We start from the raw sequence: 16,946 nt of genomic DNA on the forward strand, positions 1-16,946 counted from the left end.
CCCTTTTGAACTTCTATTCTGGTTACAATATATTACAATTCTATAAGAATCAATTATATTCTTTGCTTTCCCATGTATTATTTTATTTCCCAAATTCAACCTAACCCTCCCCTCCTCCCCACTGCACATGTGTGAGATCTTCCCAACATAATATTTTTTTCTAGTTGCTTTAACAAAATAAAATAACATGAAAACTGGGCAGCTCCCAACACACAATAAAACATCAAACATTAAAAACTTCCCTAAACAGGGTTGCTTTCAGATGTCTTCTAAAAGTCAGATAGTTGTTTATTTCCTTGGCATCTGATGGGAGGGTGTTCCACAGGGAGGGAGCCACCACCGAGAAGGCCCTCTGCCTGGTTACCTGAAATCTCACTTCTCACAGGGAGGAAACCACCAGAAGGCCCTCGGAGATGGACCTCAGTGTCCAGGCTGAATGATGGGGGTGGAGACGCTCCTTCAGGTATACAGGACCGAGGCCGTTTAGGGCTTTCAAGGTCAGCACCAACACTTTGAATTGTGCTCGGAAACGTACTGGGAGCCAATGTAGGTCTTTCAGGACCGGTGTTATGTGGTCTCAGCGGCCACTCCCAGTCCCCAGTCTAGTTGCCGCATTCTGGATTAGTTGTGGTTTCCGGGTCACCTTCAAAGGTAGCCCCACATACAGCGCATTGCAGTAGTCCAAGCGGGAGATAACCAGAGCATGCACCACTCTGGCCAGACAGTCTGCGGGCAGGGAGGGTCTCATCCTGCGTACCAGATGGAACTGGTAGACAGCCGCCCTGGGCACAGAATTGACCTGCGCCTCCATGGACAGCCGTGAGTCCAAAATGACTCCCAGGCTGCGCACCTGGTCCTTCAGGGGCACAGTCACCCCATTCAGGACCAGGGAGTCCCCCACACCCGACCACCTCCTGTCCCCCAGAAACAGTTCTGCTGCCTTGTCAGGATTCAACCTCAATCAGATAGCTGCCATCCATCTCCATCCCTGACAGAGGCAGGTAAAAGGAGAAGAAGGATACATTTTTGTGGGGGGAGTTTAGAATAATAGAATTTCAGAGTTGGAAGGGATCCCAAGGGTCATCCAGTCCAACCCCTGTGATCAGAGAACCCGGTGGGCAGATATTGGCACAGCCGCTGCCTGATGGTTTGTGCCAAGCACAAGAATTGGGCCTCAGATCGGTCTTGCGGCCTTTGCCCTTGCCTATGTGTTTCCTCTAGACAAACCTAGACAGCATCTTAAAAAGCAGAGACATCACCTTGCCAACAAAGGTCCGTATAGTTAAAGCTATGGTTTTCCCAGTAGTGATGTATGGAAGTGAGAGCTGGACCATAAAGAAGGCTGATCGCCGAAGAATGGATGCTTTTGAATTCTGGTGCTGGAGGAGACTCTTGAGAGTCCCATGGACTGCAAGAAGAGCAAACCTCTCTATTCGGAAGGAAATCTGCCCTGAGTGCTCACTGAAAGGACAGATCCTGAAGCTGAGGCTCCAAGACTTTGGCCACCTCATGAGAAGAGAAGACTCCCTGGAAAAGACCCTGATGTTGGGAAAGATGGAGGGCACAAGGAGAAGGGGGCAACAGAGGACGAGATGGTTGGACAGTGTTCTCGAAGCAACCAGCATGAGTTTGACCAAACTGTGGGAGGCAGTGGAAGACAGGAGTGCCTAACGTGCTCTGGTCCAGGGGGTCACGAAGAGTCGGGCACGACTAAACGAATAAACAACAACAACAATGTGTTTCCTCGAAGCGAGGTGAGGAGGAATAAAAACAGGTCCACTCTTTCTTCCAGCTCCATTCCTGTGCATCTTTCAGGATTAAAACTAATTAGTTCTCCTACACACACACAGACACACACACACAGAGAGAGAGAGACAGGAGCAACCCCAGAGGAAATTTGATAACCACACAAGCGCACAAAGCCCGAGTTACTGCTATCAGCGGCAAGAGAAAGGCACTTGATAGAGATCTTAATGGGTTCTTTGTGAAGTCTTAACTGTCATCCTGAAGGAGAGAGATTTTGATTTTAGAGCCAGGCCTGATTTCCTTTGGCTCAAGGGGGCGGAGGGAGAGAGAGAGAGGGGTCACCTGTTTTTGCAATTGAGCTTTAGATCTCACTATTTCGGCAGCAAACCGCTGTCATAAGACTTTAAGGTCTCAAATATATAAATGAAACGTTCACAAATTTACAAGTCAAACACACACATACTTGTTGTTGTTGTTTAGTCGTTTAGTCGTGTCCACCTCTTCGTGACCCCCTGGACCAGAGCACGCCAGGCACTCCTGTCTTCCACTGTCTCCCGCAGTTTGGTCAAACTCATGCTGGTCGCTTCGAGAACACTGTCCCACCATCTCGTCCTCCGTCATCCCCTTCTCCTTGCACCCTTCATCTTTCCCAACATCAGGGTCTTTTCCAGGGAGTCTTCTCTTCTCATGAGTTGGCCAAAGTATTGGAGCCTCAGCTTCAGGATCTGTCCTTCCAGTGAGCACTCAGGGCAGATTTCCTTCCGAATAGAGAGGTTTGATCTCCTTGCAGTCCATGGGACTCTCAAGAGTCTCCTCCAGACCGTAATTCAAAAGCATCCATTCTTCGGCAATCAGCCTTCTTTATGGTCCAGCTCTCACTTCCATACATCACTACTGGGAAAACCATAGCTTTAAATAAACGGACACATACATACAGTAAGTATATAAACCATGTGTCTGAAATAGTACAGGAGAGCCAATTTGACTCTCCCAGTGACCTCAAATATTCCTCTGCACTAAGGGAGGCAAATGGTGAAAGCCTTCTCATTGTCTTTTTGCTTACAAATCCTGTATTAAGGGCGTATTTGTGTATGAATAGGGTGAGCCTGTGACGTGGACTCAGGAACTAAAAGTATTCACCATCACAAAAGAATGCCCAGACTGCCCAGGTAATGCAATCTGTGGCCATTATCAGGTATCCTGGCAGACAGGATTTCTTCCGCAGACCGCCTCCTTCTGTGATGTATGCATGATGTTTTAGGGGGTGGTCTTGGGCTACAGGGTGGCCAATTTCAAAAGGGCTTGCGCACCAATGTTCTGGGTTCTCTCCTCCATCCTGCGTGGGATGAGCAAGGACCCTGTTGCAACAGTTTAATAAAGATCAGGCTTACTAGCTGCTTTGCTTCTCAATAGTCTCTGGTTGGCCTCTGTTATTTTCTCTTACTGATAGGGAACCGACTTAAGGACTCTATGTGGGCTCTTGAATACCCCATTAGGGAAAAGGAACAGGTTTTTCTTAAAACACCACCGATATTTACAATATGAAACTCTAAGTATTTTTTTTATGCATATCTCTCTCAGGTGAAGGTCCTGTGTGAGTGTCTGGAGGCGTTTGGAGGGTGGATGGCGGCTAACAGATTGAGGGTTGAATCCTGACAAGACAGAAGTACAGTTTTTAGGGGACAGGAGGTGGGCAGGTGTGGAAGACTCCCTGGTCCTGAATGGGATCACTGTGCCCCTGAAGGACCAGCTGCGCAGCCTGGGAGTCATTCTGGACTCACAGCTGTCCATGGAAGCGCAGGTCAATTCTGTGTCCAGGGCAGATGTTTATCAGCTCCAGCTGCTACGCAGGATGAGACCCTACCTGCCTGCAGACTGCCTCATACAAATATGCTAATCAGTAAGTTTTCTAAATGTTTCACAAATCTATTCTAAACACAACGAATAGGTAAAGGTAAAGGGACCCCTGACCATTAGGTCCAGTCGTGGCCGACTCTGGGGTTGCAGCGCTCATCTCACTTTACTGGCCGAGGGAGCCGGCGTACAGCTTCCGGGTCATGTGGCCAGCAGGACGAAGCCGCTTCTAGCGAACCAGAGCAGCACACGGAAACGCCGTTTCCCTTCCCGCTGGAGCGGTACCTATTTATCTACTTGCACTTTGATGTGCTTTTGAACTGCTAGGTTGGCAGGAGCAGGGACCGAGCAACGGGAGCTCACCCCGTCCATTGCGGGGATTCGAACCGCCGACCTTCTGATTGGCAAGTCCTAGGCTCTGTGGTTTAACCCACAGCTCCACCTGCGTCCCTTAAACACAACCAATACCTTACACTTAATCTTTGTCTGCATAAATAATCGTTTAAACATTTCCATTGTTTCTGGATTATATTTTTGTCTTATTAAATCAGTCGGCTTTGTTGTTAAATGAGGAGCAGCTCCTTGGAGGAAACTGGCGAGATAAAAATGCAAAAATAAATGCAAACTAGCAAGCCGGAAGCAAAGCACATCTAGATCTGCTTATTTTCATTCCAGTGCGGGCACCGTGCTGCAGAATGACTTTAAGGCGAGTGTGAAGAAGCCGCCGCCGCCGCTATCAAATGGCGATTTTGAGCAAGGGCCTTTGAAGCCAGCAAGCGAAGGAGATACCCTTACCCTCAGACGCCGGTTTGAACTTCTCAGTGTGGAAGTAAATGACTTGTTTCCATGGGAACTGGGAACAGGAAGAAACTTTTCTTATCATCTCTCTCTCTGCGTGTGTGGCTTTGCCTCTCTGCTTTTTATTCCTATTCCGGCGGGCACATGGCAAAAAACAGAGGCAGGTGGATGACAAAACAGAAAGGTTAACAGGTACTTCAGGTGCTCAGCTCCAAGTTTCCTCTCTCGTCTCGGTTTGTTTGTACGTTTCGGGGGGTTTTTAGGGGGCGGGGGGAAGCAAAGAGGATTGTTCTGAACCTCGCCAACAAAAGAGCCCCTAGCAAGCCTTCAGTATGTCCTGAAGCCCATCTCTGAAAGAAAAGGAGCTATAGGAATAATAGCAATAATAATAGCAGCTCGAAACCTGAGAATCTTTTCATCGCTGCAAAATCCGGCACCGAAGAGGGGAAGGGGAGGGAGAGAGGGGGGGTCACCTATTTTTGCAATTGAGCGTTGGAGCTCACTATTTCGGCAGCAAACCGCTGTCATAAGACTTTAAGGTCCCAAATGTATAAGTGAAATGTTCTCAAATTTACAAGTCAAACACATAAATACCGTAAGTATATAAACCACGTGTCTGAAATAGTACAGGAGAGCCAATTTGACTCTCCCAGTGACCTCAAATATTCCTCTGCACTAAGGGAGGCAAATGGTGAAAGCCTTCCCATTGTCTTTTTGCTTACAAATCCTGTCTTAAGGGCATATTTGTGTATGAATAGGGTGAGCCTGTGACCTGGACTCAGGAACTGAAAGTATTTACCATCACAAAAGAATGCCCAGGGTGCCCAGGTAATGCAACCTGTGGCCATTATCAGGTATCCTGGCAGACAGGATTTCTGCTGCAGACCGCCTCCTTCTGTGAAGTATGCGTGATGTTTTGGGGGGTGGTCTTGGGCTACAGGGTGGGCAATTTCAAAAGGGCTTGAGCACCATTGTTCTGGGTTCTCTCGTCTCTCCTGCATGGGATGAGCAAGGACCCTGTTGCAACAATTTAATAAAGATCAGGCTTACTAGCTGCTTTGCTTCTCAATAGTCTCTGGTTGGCCTCTGTGCAGGGCGTAAAGGTTTGGGCTATGGCTGGAGGCCAGGAGAAAATTAAAAAGAGGACATCCAATGGGGATTTGAAGCCCCATTGCGTCTCTGACCCATTAGCGGCTCAGTCTCTCCCGCAGAGGCAGCCTGATGGAATATGGGGAGATCCTAAACCTCCACTGACTTGCGGGATGTCCTCAGAAGAGGAAGAGAAGAAGAGTTTGGACTTGATATCCTGCTTTATCAATACCCTAAGGATTCTCAAAGCAGCTAACATTCTCCTTTCCCTTCCTCCCCCACAACAAACACTCTGTGAGGTGAGTGGGGCTGAGAGACTTCAGAGAAGTGTGACTGGCCCAAGGTCACCCAGCAGCTGCAGGTGGAGGAGTGGGGAATCGAACCCGGTTCACCAGATTACGAGTCTACTGCTCTTAACCACTACACCACACTGGCTCAGGAGTAAATACTACACAAATCCAGAGTGGAGTCCCAAAGGCGATTGGAAGACATCTTCTGTACGCCTCATTTTATGCAACTCCTGCAGCCAAGCTGGTGCCCAGCTTTGAAGTTGGGGCTCCCTTTGAAGGTGACCCGGAAACTACAGCTAATGTAGAATAAGCAGCTAGACAGGTGACTGGGAGTGGCCGCTGAGGCCAAGTGCGAAGCCTGGGAGTCATTTTGGACTCACAGCTGTCCATGGAGGCGCAGGTCAATTATGTGTCCAGGGCGGCTGTCTACCAGCTCCATCTGGTATGCAGGATGAGACCCTCCCTGCCTGCCGACTGTCTGGCCAGAGTGGTGCATGCTCTGGTTATCTCTCGCTTGGACTACTGCAATGCGCTCTATGTGGGGCTACCTTTGAAGGTGACCTGGAAACTACAACTAATCCAGAAAGCGGCAGCTGGACTGGGAACTGGGAGTGGCCGCCGGGACCACATAACACCGGTCTTGAAAGACCTCCATTGGCTCCCAGGACGTTTCCGAGCACAATTCAAAGTGTTGGTGCTGACCTTCAAAGCCCTAAATGGCCCAGTATCCCTGAAGGAGCGTCTCCACCCCCATCGTCCGGCCTGGACACTGAGGTCCAGCTCCGAGGGCCTTCTGGCAGTTCCCTCCCTGCGAGAAGTGAGGTTACAGGGAACCAGGCAGAGGGCCTTCTCGGTGGTGGCGCCCGCCCTGTGGAATGCCCTCCCATCAGATGTCAAGGACCTGACTTTTAGAAGACACCTGAAGGCAGCCCTGTTTAGGGAAGTTTTTAATGTTGGATGTTTTGTTTTGTTTTTTAAATATTCTGTTAGGAGCTGCCCAGAGTGGCTGGGGAGGCCCGGCCAGATGGGTGGGGTATAAGTAATAAATTATTATTATTATTATTATTATTGCCTGGACTCATTGAAAGCTTGGGGGAGGGTTACAATGGGCAGAGCCTGTTAGAATCTGGGGTCTCCTCGGGAAGAATTCACTCTTGTTTAGTGGTCATTCAGTTACAGGGAAAGGGCCGACTGGGAGCAAGCTCATGCCCCCCCACTCCAACCTTCATATACAGTGGTACCTCAGGTTACATACGCTTCAGGTTACATACACTTCAGGTTACAGACTCCACTAACCCAGAAATGGTGCTTCAGGTTATGAACTTTGCTTCAGGAGGAGAACAGAAATCGTGCTCCGGTGGCGCGGCAGCAGCGGGAGGCCCCATTAGCTAAAGTGGTGCTTCAGGTTAAGAACAAAATAAAACATCAAATATTAAAAACTTCCCTAAACAGGGCTGCCTTCAGAAAGGCAAGGAAATGGGTGTTAGGGTGCATGCTCTAGTTATCTCCTGCTTCAACTACTGCAATGCGCTCTATGTGGGGCTACTTTTGAAGGTGACCCGGAAACTGCGACTAATCCAGAATGCGGCAGCTAGACTGGGGACTGGGAGCAGCCACCAAGATCATATAACACCGGTCCCGAGTCTTAAGTTCCAGTCTTCTTCTTTTTTTAAAAAAAGTCCTCATTAAACCTCATCAGCATTGTAGTGCTAATTTCTCCAGACAAATCTTTAAAAGCCGTTTGCCCTAATATTCACATTTTGGCTACGCAGTTTCACATAATATACAGTGGTACCTCGGGTTACATACGCTTCAGGTTACAGACTCCGCTAACCCAGAAATGGTGCTTCAGGTTAAGAACTTTGCTTCAGGATGAGAACAGAAATCGTGCTCTGGCGGCGTGGCAGCAGCAGGAGGCCCCATTAGCTAAAGTGGTGCTTCAGGTTAAGAACAGTTTCAGGTTAAGTACGAACCTCCAGAACGAATTAAGTACTTAACCCGAGGTACCACTGTATGGAGGTTTGTATTGAGGATAACCTTTCAACCTTCTGAATTTAACTTCTTGGCCTTCTCATTATTATTATTTTTTTGATAACTTTGATTTTTATTTTATTTTTTGCTCCCCCCAAATTGCTGGAGGCTTTCATCAAACACCGCCCCCTCCCCTAATCTGTTCAGTTTTAATTACCCTGCAAAGCGCCTCTGCGGCACCCAATTAACTGCGATGCTATTTGGCGGGTGATCGGCTGAGACGGGATAATTAGCGGACGCCGGGCGACTGCGTGCGGGTCGGGGGTCGGCAGAGGTTGCGAGAGGGAGAGGAGGGTGCAATTAATGGAAATTTCATAAAGGTCATCAGCTGGGGGCATCTCCTTCCGCCCTGGCCAATTGTTGCAAAGGCCGGGAACAGAGCGAGATGAGGCTTAATTCCGCCTCCTGCGTTTAGCCCAGCGGCACCCCCTGGTGGTAGGGCCGGTAACTGCTTCCTGCCCTTGCAGGAGAGGGAGGAGAGACTTTCCGAGGGTTCAGGGCAGCTCTTCTGGATCGTAACTGTTGCAGGAACCCCCCCCCAAAAATCATTCAGTTTGTACAAACACGACACACACACACACACAACATAGGCGACGTTTCTGTTATCAATTCACAGTAAATCAACCGTACATCGGATTTACACCGGTCCACTTTTATTTTGTTGTCTTTGTCCATGGAGTTTTCTTGGCAGGGATACTGGAGTGGCTTGCCGGTTCCAGTGAGAGCTGGACCATAAAGAAGGCTGATCGCCGAAGAACGGAAGCTTTTGAATTCTGGTGCTGGAGGAGACTCTTGAGAGTCCCATGGACTGCAAGAAGATCAAACCTCTCCATTCGGAAGGAAATCAGCCCTGAGTGCTCACAGTGTTGAGTCTGGGGCCAGATTTAGGTTTGATGAGGCCCTCAGCTACTGAAGGTAATGGGGCCCTTTATATGTCCAGCTGTCCTTTGTCAACAACAAATTGCTGCTGTTTATTGTGTTGAATATATGCTATATGGCACGCACGTCCAACAGATAGATTGTGATCCACTGGTAGATCACTGGACATCTGTGGTAGATCACCGGTAGATCACCGGCTCTCCCCAAAGCAGCTCAACAATTTTGGCTCTCCCCTAAAAAAGCATAACATTTTAGCCCTGCACCCCCCAAAAAAACCATGCTTTCCTTCTTTCGTAAAAAAAGCTCAGTGGTACAGTGGTACCTCAGGTTAAGAACGTAATTCGTTCTGGAGGTCCGTTCTTAACCGGAAACTGTTCTTAACCTGAGTTACCACTTTAGCTAATGGGGCCTCCTGCTGCCGCCACACGATTTCTGTTCTCATCCTGAAGCAAAGTTCTTAACCCAAGGTACTATTTCCGGGTTAGTGGAGTCTGTAACCTGAAGCGTCTGTAATCTGAAGAGTCTGTAACCCGAGGTACCACTGTATGACCTGAATCCCTAAAAAATGGACCTTCCTCTTCCCTAACAAAAGCCTAATGACTTTGACCCAGATCCCTAAAATACGGGCCTTCCTCCTTCCTAAAAAAACCTCAACTTTGACCTGAACCCCCCAAACTGCTTTCCCTTCTGCACTGACCAAAGGCAGATTTTCACATACTCCATATCAAGCCCGTTTGTGTGCCTGCAACCAAGGGGTAATGGTAAAGGTAAAGGGACCCCTGACCATTAGGTCCAGTCGTGGCCGACTCTGGGGTTGCAGTGCTCATCTCGCTTTATTGGCCGAGGGAGCCGGCGTACAGCTTCCGGGTCATGTGGCCAGCAGGACTAAGCCGCTTCTGGCGAACCAGAGCAGCACACGAAAAAGCCGTTTACCTTCCCGCTGGAGCGGTACCTGTTTATCTACTTGCACTTTGACGTGCTTTCGAACTGCTAGGTGGGCAGGAGCAGGGACCGAGCAACGGGAGCTCACCCCGTTGCGGGGATTCGAACTGCCGACCTTCTGATCAGCAAGTCCTAGGCTCTGTGGTTTAACCCACAGATTCAATGGACCACATTCTCTTTACACAGCAGACCTCGCCAACGGATGCTGAGCGAAATCTTGGACCTTTGGCCCACAACTCCGAGAATTCAAACGAGGTTTGTCCTGGCAGATTGGGACAATGACATCACTGCTTTAGTAGCTTCCTTTTTAGCCACAATTTTACCCAAAAGGGTTCCCAACGAACCATCCTTTCAAGGAACAGACAGGGCAAAGCAGAACATCTAAGTGCACACAATCACAGCGTGGCCTTATGACCTCCGACAGCTTCACCCGTATCCTTTTAATTATCCCACTGACTTGAAATGTTTTATACTGCAATGCCAATAAAGATATTTGATTAAATTGGAAGGGGGAAAACAAACAACAACAACAACAATTTATTATTTATACCCCGCCCATCTGGTTGGGTCCCCCCAGCCACTCTGGGCGGCTTCCAACAAAACATTAAAATACAATAACCTATTAGACATTAAAAGCTTCCCTAAACAGGGCTGCCTTCAGGTGTCTTCTAAAAGTTGGGTAGTTATTTTTCTCTTTGACATCTGGTGGGAGGGCGTTCCACAGGACAGGTGCCACTACCAAGAAGGCCCTCTGCCTGGTTCCCTGTAACCTCGCTTCTCGCAGGGAGGGAACCGCCAGTAGGCCCTCGGCGCTGGACCTCAGTGTCCGGGCAGAACAATGGAGGTGGAGACGCTGCTTCAGGTATACTGGACCGAGGCCATTTAGGGCTTTAAAGGTCAGCACCATCACTTTGAACTGTGCTCGGAAACATACTGGGAGCTAATGTAGGTCTTTCAAGACCGGTGTTATGTGGTCTTGGCGGCCGCTCCCAGTCCCCAGTCTTCCTGCCGCATTCTGGATTAGTTGTAGTTTCCGGGTCACCTTCAAAGGTAGCCCCACAGAGAGCGCATTGCAGTAGTCCATGGAACTCCCTGGCACATGTGACTGTGGAAGCAGAGGATAGTCATTGTCCCTGGTAGCTGCTGAAAGCCTTCTCCTCCTCTTTGAATGTGCCCAGTCCTCTTTCAAAGCAGTGCAAGTCGGTAACAGTCCCTGACTCCTGCCGGAAGGAGTTCCACAGTTCAACGATGCTCCACGTGAAAGCATTTTATTTTCCCGGTCCCGAATCTTCTAACCATTTCTGCGCACCGCGTCTTCTTTTATTTTCCTTTCCTTTCCGCCTGCCGTGCAAAAGTCGCAATTCGCACCCGCCCGCCCTGGCCATGCTTTTAAATGGACCTGAATTGTTCCTGTAGATGCAACCTGGAGATTGATAGAAAGGACACAATCAAGACTTCTCCGTGACTCATGCTTTAGGGGTCATTAAAGCACTTTGCACAATCCCCGAGACTTGAGTTTGAAAGTGCTAACTCCGCGCTCTCCTGTGTCCAAGCTCTCAGTCCATTATGGCCTCCCCCCCCCAGTCCAGCTTCAAACACCCCCCCCCCACACACACTTTCTATTTTAAGAGTCAAGGGCAATGGCGACGGAAGGAAAAGGAATGTGGTTTTGTTTGGACTGAAAGGCGGACGTAGGCAATTCGCGCTCTCCGAAGCAATGTGTGAATCAAAACGCAGCCCTCCTTTGAAATTCACCATTCCCCGAGGTCCTCCAGTGCAAAATTGCATAGAGCTACGGCTAGGCTTCAGCGAAATGCAGATATTAGTAAAAAATACCGTATTTTTCACTCTATAAAACGCACCAGACCACAAGACGCACCTAGTTTTTGGAGGAGGAAAACAAGAAAAAAAATATTCTGAATCTCAGAAGCCAGAACAGCAAGAGGGATCGCTGCGCAGTGAAAGCAGCAATCCCTCTTGCTGTTCTGGCTTCTGGGATAGCTGCGCAGCCTGCATTCGCTCCATAAGACGCACACACATTCCCCCTTACTTTTTAGGAGGGGGAAAGTGAGTCTTATAGAGCAAAAAATACGGTAATAATAATGCAAGAATGTGTTATGGTAAGGAAACGGGCTTTGGGGAAATCTGTATACAGTGTATTAAGCAAGAATGCATATGGAAATGCCTACGTTGGGAAAATAAGAGAATCATAGACTTGGAAGGGAACCCAAAGGCTATCTAGCCCAAGAATCACGGCTAAAATATCCCACCCAAATTCACTTTAAAAACCTGCAAGGAAGGAGAGCCCACTGCCTTTTGAAGGAGTCTGCTGCATTGTGAACAGCTCCTACTGCCAGAAAGTTCTTCCCGGTGTTTAATGAGAATATCCTTTCTTGTAACTTGAAGCCATCGGTACAGGTCTTAGTTTTCAGAGCAGGAGAAAACAAGCTTATTCCTTCCATCTGTAGGCTTTGTGGGTGCTGGGTTCTGAGCCCAGAAAGGGGGACTGCCTGTAAGATTTGGGCATTTGCACCTGTGCGTTCATCTGGACAGGTGGATCAATGGGAAGTCCTGGCCAAAGGGATATACCGTATTTTTTGCTCTATAAGACTCACTTTTTCCCTCCTAAAAAGTAAGGGGAAATGTGTGTGCGTCTTATGGAGCGAGTGCAGGCTGCGCAGCTATCCCAGAAGCCAGAACAGCAAGAGGGATTGCTGCTTTCACTGCGCAGCAATCCCTCTTGCTGTTCTGGCTTCTGAGATTCAGAATATTTTTTTCCTTGTTTTCCTCCTTCAAAAACTAGGTGTGTCTTGTGGTCTGGTGCGTCTTATAGAGCGAAAAATACGGTAGGCTGCTTTGCGAACAAAGAATGTACCAATGTTTGCTTGGGGCACGGATAACCCGTCTCCTTGCAGCAGTGTCCGTCTTGCATTTGCAAAGGCTAGGAGACCTGCCAGGCTGTTTTGCTGTAAGTCTACAGCAGGGGTCAGCAAATTTTTCCAGCAGGGGGCCGGTCCACCGTCCCTCAGACCTTGTGGGGGGCCGGACTATATTTTGAAAAAAAAAATATGAATGAATTCCTATGCCCCACAAATAACCCAGAGATGCATTTTATATAAAAGGACATGTAAAAACACGCTGATTCCTGGACTGTCTGCAGGCTGGATTTAGAAGGTGATTGGGCCAGATCCGGCCCCCGGGCCTTAGGTTGCCTACTCATGGTTTACAGTTATAAAGCACCAGACTGCATCTACAGTAGATATGCTTTGTAACTAAGTGAGCCTCCAGGGATGTGAACTGATGCTGTGAGTAAACTTCCTTTATATGCTTAAAAGAATAAACACACCACAATATTGTTTAAAGGGGGATATAAGGGAACTTTGTTGTTGAGTCGTTTAGTCGTGTCCGACTCTTGGTGACCCCCTGGACCGGAGCACGCCAGGCCCTCCTGTCTTCCACTGCCTCCCGCAGTTTGGTCAGACTCATGCTGGTAGCTTCGAGAACACTGTCCCACCATCTGTGGGAACCACGAAGCTCGAGGCTTCGTTTGGCTGCTGGCTGGGCTTTCTGCCTTTGGCTCGGAGGGGCTCAGAAGTTGAACATACCTGTGTTCGGAAAATCCCTTATTTTGGCTGCTGATCCCTTATTTTCGAGGTTGCTGGTCCCTTATTTTCAAATCTGTAAATTGACAGCTATGCAAAGGGACAGCCGCGCGCATATATCTGAGTTAAATGAAAGAGAGGCGCTCCGATTTCTCCCTTAATAAAATAAATGAGACGGAGAAAGGAAATCCAGGCTGAGTGAGCAACGGCGCTCATTTGCACCTCTGTGTTAAACGACTCAGAAGCAGCAAGACTTCCAGCCTCGGCTAATTGGCTGAGACACTAAAATAGGAAGCGTTCAGACAAAAGCCAACCTTTGCTCTTTCTCCCATGTGATTATGAGCACCTATTACCTGTTTGGAGGGCTTGGACAATGGTGTGCACAGCGGCCCCCTCTTTCCCATGACTTATATCACACAGAGGGGACAGCTGCGAAGGAGGAAGTCACAGAACCCCAAAGGGCCATCTATCTTTGTAAAAAAAAAAGGTTATTTATATATGCTATGACTGCGGCTCATGTTTTGTTAGCCCCAAAATGGAAAACGAGCGAGGTCCCAGCTAAAGAAGAACAGCAGCTTACGGTAACTTGACAGAATATGCACAGCTCACAGACTTAACATATAGAATAAGAGAACCAGAAGAACATAGGTTTAGAGAAGATTGGAAAACCTTTATTGAATATATGGGAAATAATTGTGTACAGCTGAAAACGCTGGCAGCATCAACAGTGTAAATACGTTTTGATGGATGCAATGATGGAATACTTGAAGGGTATAGATTTGTAAAATATGCAGGGATTTATGATATGCAAAATGAACCATGGAAAGAGAAGAAGGGAAGTCACTGATACCTTAAAGGTAAAGGTAAAGGGACCCCTGACCATTAGGTCCAGTCGTGACCGACTCTGGGGTTGCGGCGCTCATCTCGCTTTACTGGCCAAGGGAGCCGGCGTACAGCTTCCGGGTCATGTGGCCAGCAGGACTAAGCCACTTCTGGCGAACCAGAGCAGCGCACGGAAACGCTGTTTACCTTCCCGCCAGAGTGGTACCTATTTATCTACTTGCACTTTGACGTGCTTTCGAACTGCTAGGTTGGCAGGAGCAGGGACCGAGCAACGGGAGCTCACCCCGTTGCGAGGATTCAAACCGCCGACCTTCTGATCGGCAAGTCCTAGGCTCTGTGGTTTAAACCACAGCACCACCTGCATCCCCTGCTGATATCTTAAGGATGTATAGATGAGTTTTTAAATGGTAAAACAGAAAATTATACACAAACAAATCCGCACTCCACCACCAAGAAGCTGACTGGGTGACCATAGAGCCAGCCACACTGAGTCTTAGCTTAACCTACCTCAGTGGGTTGTTGCGGGCATTCAGCGAGGTGGCGGAGAGGAACCACGTATGGCACCCCATGTCACGGTCCGGTTTACGGGTGGACAAACTCCCGGCTGAGGACGTTGGGACCGGGGCAAGATGGCAGGGTGGAAGCAGGAACGAGAGTCCAGAAGCCAGGGTACGAGCGCCAGGAAGCAGGGAGTCACGAAGTCAAGGGTCCGAGGGTCAAGTAGCAAGGAGTCATGACGTCAAGTGCAGCAAGGCAGGGAACGTGCTGCTGTGGCAAAGAGCTGAAGGGAAATGCTGACCTTATATCCCTTCCCGCCTCTTGCCACCAGGTGCAGCGAGTTACCAAGCAGCCTCACCTGTGCGGCCGCGCCTTGCCTCTTCAGAACAAACTTAGAAAGGCCCCAGCCCTGCGAAGCCCTACTGGTCACAGGGCCTGGCTCCTGCACGCACTCCTGACACCCCGGGCATCTTGGAGGAAAGGAGGGGCATTCAATGCACAAATTAGAAATACGTTATTGCCACCCGCCAAACTCAGTTTGTGCCTCCGGTGGTGCAATCAATGCCCATTGAGGGCAGTCCAGAGGAGATCAGGGCCGTCTTAACCAGAGGTGCTCGGGGTGTGGGGCACCCGGGCGCCGGGCTCTAAGGGTCGCCAGGCCGAAAGTCCAGGGCCCGAGAGTTGTGTCCGGGTAAGAGCTCACCCATCGGTTGGAGCAGCGCAGAAGGCTCTTTGGCTGCGGGCGGCTCTTTGCCATGAGTTTGGGGGTGACCGAGCCAGCGAGACGCTGATGTGGGTGGCCAGCTCCACCTCCCTGTGCGCCTGGGACTGGGCAAACTGGGGGGGGGGGCGCAGGGCAGATCTTTGCACCCCGGCACTGCATATGATTAAGACAGCCCTGGAGGAGATAGAAGCCCGGCTTGAGTCTCAATCCATGCCAGGACGCCTCCCTCGGTTGGAGTTGAAGCAGCCGACGAATTTTCCAAACTTTCCCCAAGAAAAGTGGGCACTTTAGCAGAAGCGGAGGTTGAAAAATGGGCTGTGTATGTGTGTGTGTGTGTGCGAGAAAGGAGCATTTGCCACAGCAGTGTACCAACAAGAGGTCAGGAGCAGCAGCGTCACTTAGCAAAGCTGTGAAATAGCAAGTCTTCTCAGGAGTCGCAATCTATTTCCAGACTTAAAGAAAGGATCTGACAAGCAGCTGGCAAATGCTTTGCCCAGAGGTGGGCTTCGGAGCCGCTTGAAAAGTCGAAATAGTTGCGCTGCTCAAAGCTCACTCCTAACCGGGGAGGGCGGGGTACAAATAAAAAATTATTATTATTATTATTATTATTATTATTATTATTATTATTATTATTATCTCACCCCTGACTCTCGACCAGTGGTTCCCAACCTTTTTTTGGGCCATGCCCCACCTAAACATCTCTAAACTCCTGATGCCCCCCCCACCATGACATATAATTCTTATTACAGTCGTTCCTTGGTTTTCGTACAGCTTAGTTCCCGAACGTTTTGGCTCCCGAACGCCACAAACCCGGAAGTGAGTGTTTGCGAACTATTTTTGGGAAGCCAGATGTCCGATGGGGCTTCCGATTAGCTGCAAGAGCTTCCTGCAGACAATTGGAAGCCGCACTTTGGTTTCTGAACGTTTTGGAAGTTGAACGGGCTTCCGGAACGGATTCCGTTCGACTTCTGAGGTACGACTATATTCAAAAAGTGAATTCCTATTCACACGGAGGAAGCCTAAAAGGCCATTTACTGTTAATACAGTGGTACCTCTGGATGCAAACGGGATCCGTTCCGGAGCCCCGTTCGCATCCTGAGTAGAACGTAACACATGACTGTGCATCTGTGGGTCGTGTTTCGCCGCTTCCGTGCATGCGTGTGACATCATTTTGAGCGTCTGCGCATGCTTGAGCGGTGAAATGCGTTCCGTTACTTCCTGGCCGCCTCGGAGCGCGTAACTTGAAAACGCTCAACCTGAAGCATATTTAACACAAGGTATGACTGTAACTCAAGGGACATGGGTGGCGCTGTGGGTTAAACCACAAAGCCTAGGGCTTGCCGATCAGAAGGTCGGTGGTTTGAATCCCCGTGATGGGGTGAGCTCCCGCTGCTCGGTCCCTGCTCCTGCCCACCTAGCAGTTCGAAAGCACGTCAAAGTGCAAGTAGATAAACAGGGTAAGGTAAACGGCGTTTCCGTGCGCTGCTCTGGTTCGCCAGAAGCGGCTTAGTCCTGCTGGTCACATGACCCGGAAGCTGTACGCCAGCTCCCTCGGCCAGTAAAGCGAGATGAGCGCCGCAACCCCAGAGTCAGCCACGACTGGACCTAATGGTCAGGGGTCCCTTTACCTTTACCAATGACTGTAACTCA

The sequence above is a fragment of the Podarcis filfolensis genome (genome assembly GCF_964270895.1).
Source record: "Podarcis filfolensis genome assembly, chromosome: 18".
NCBI lineage: Eukaryota > Metazoa > Chordata > Lepidosauria > Squamata > Lacertidae > Podarcis > Podarcis filfolensis.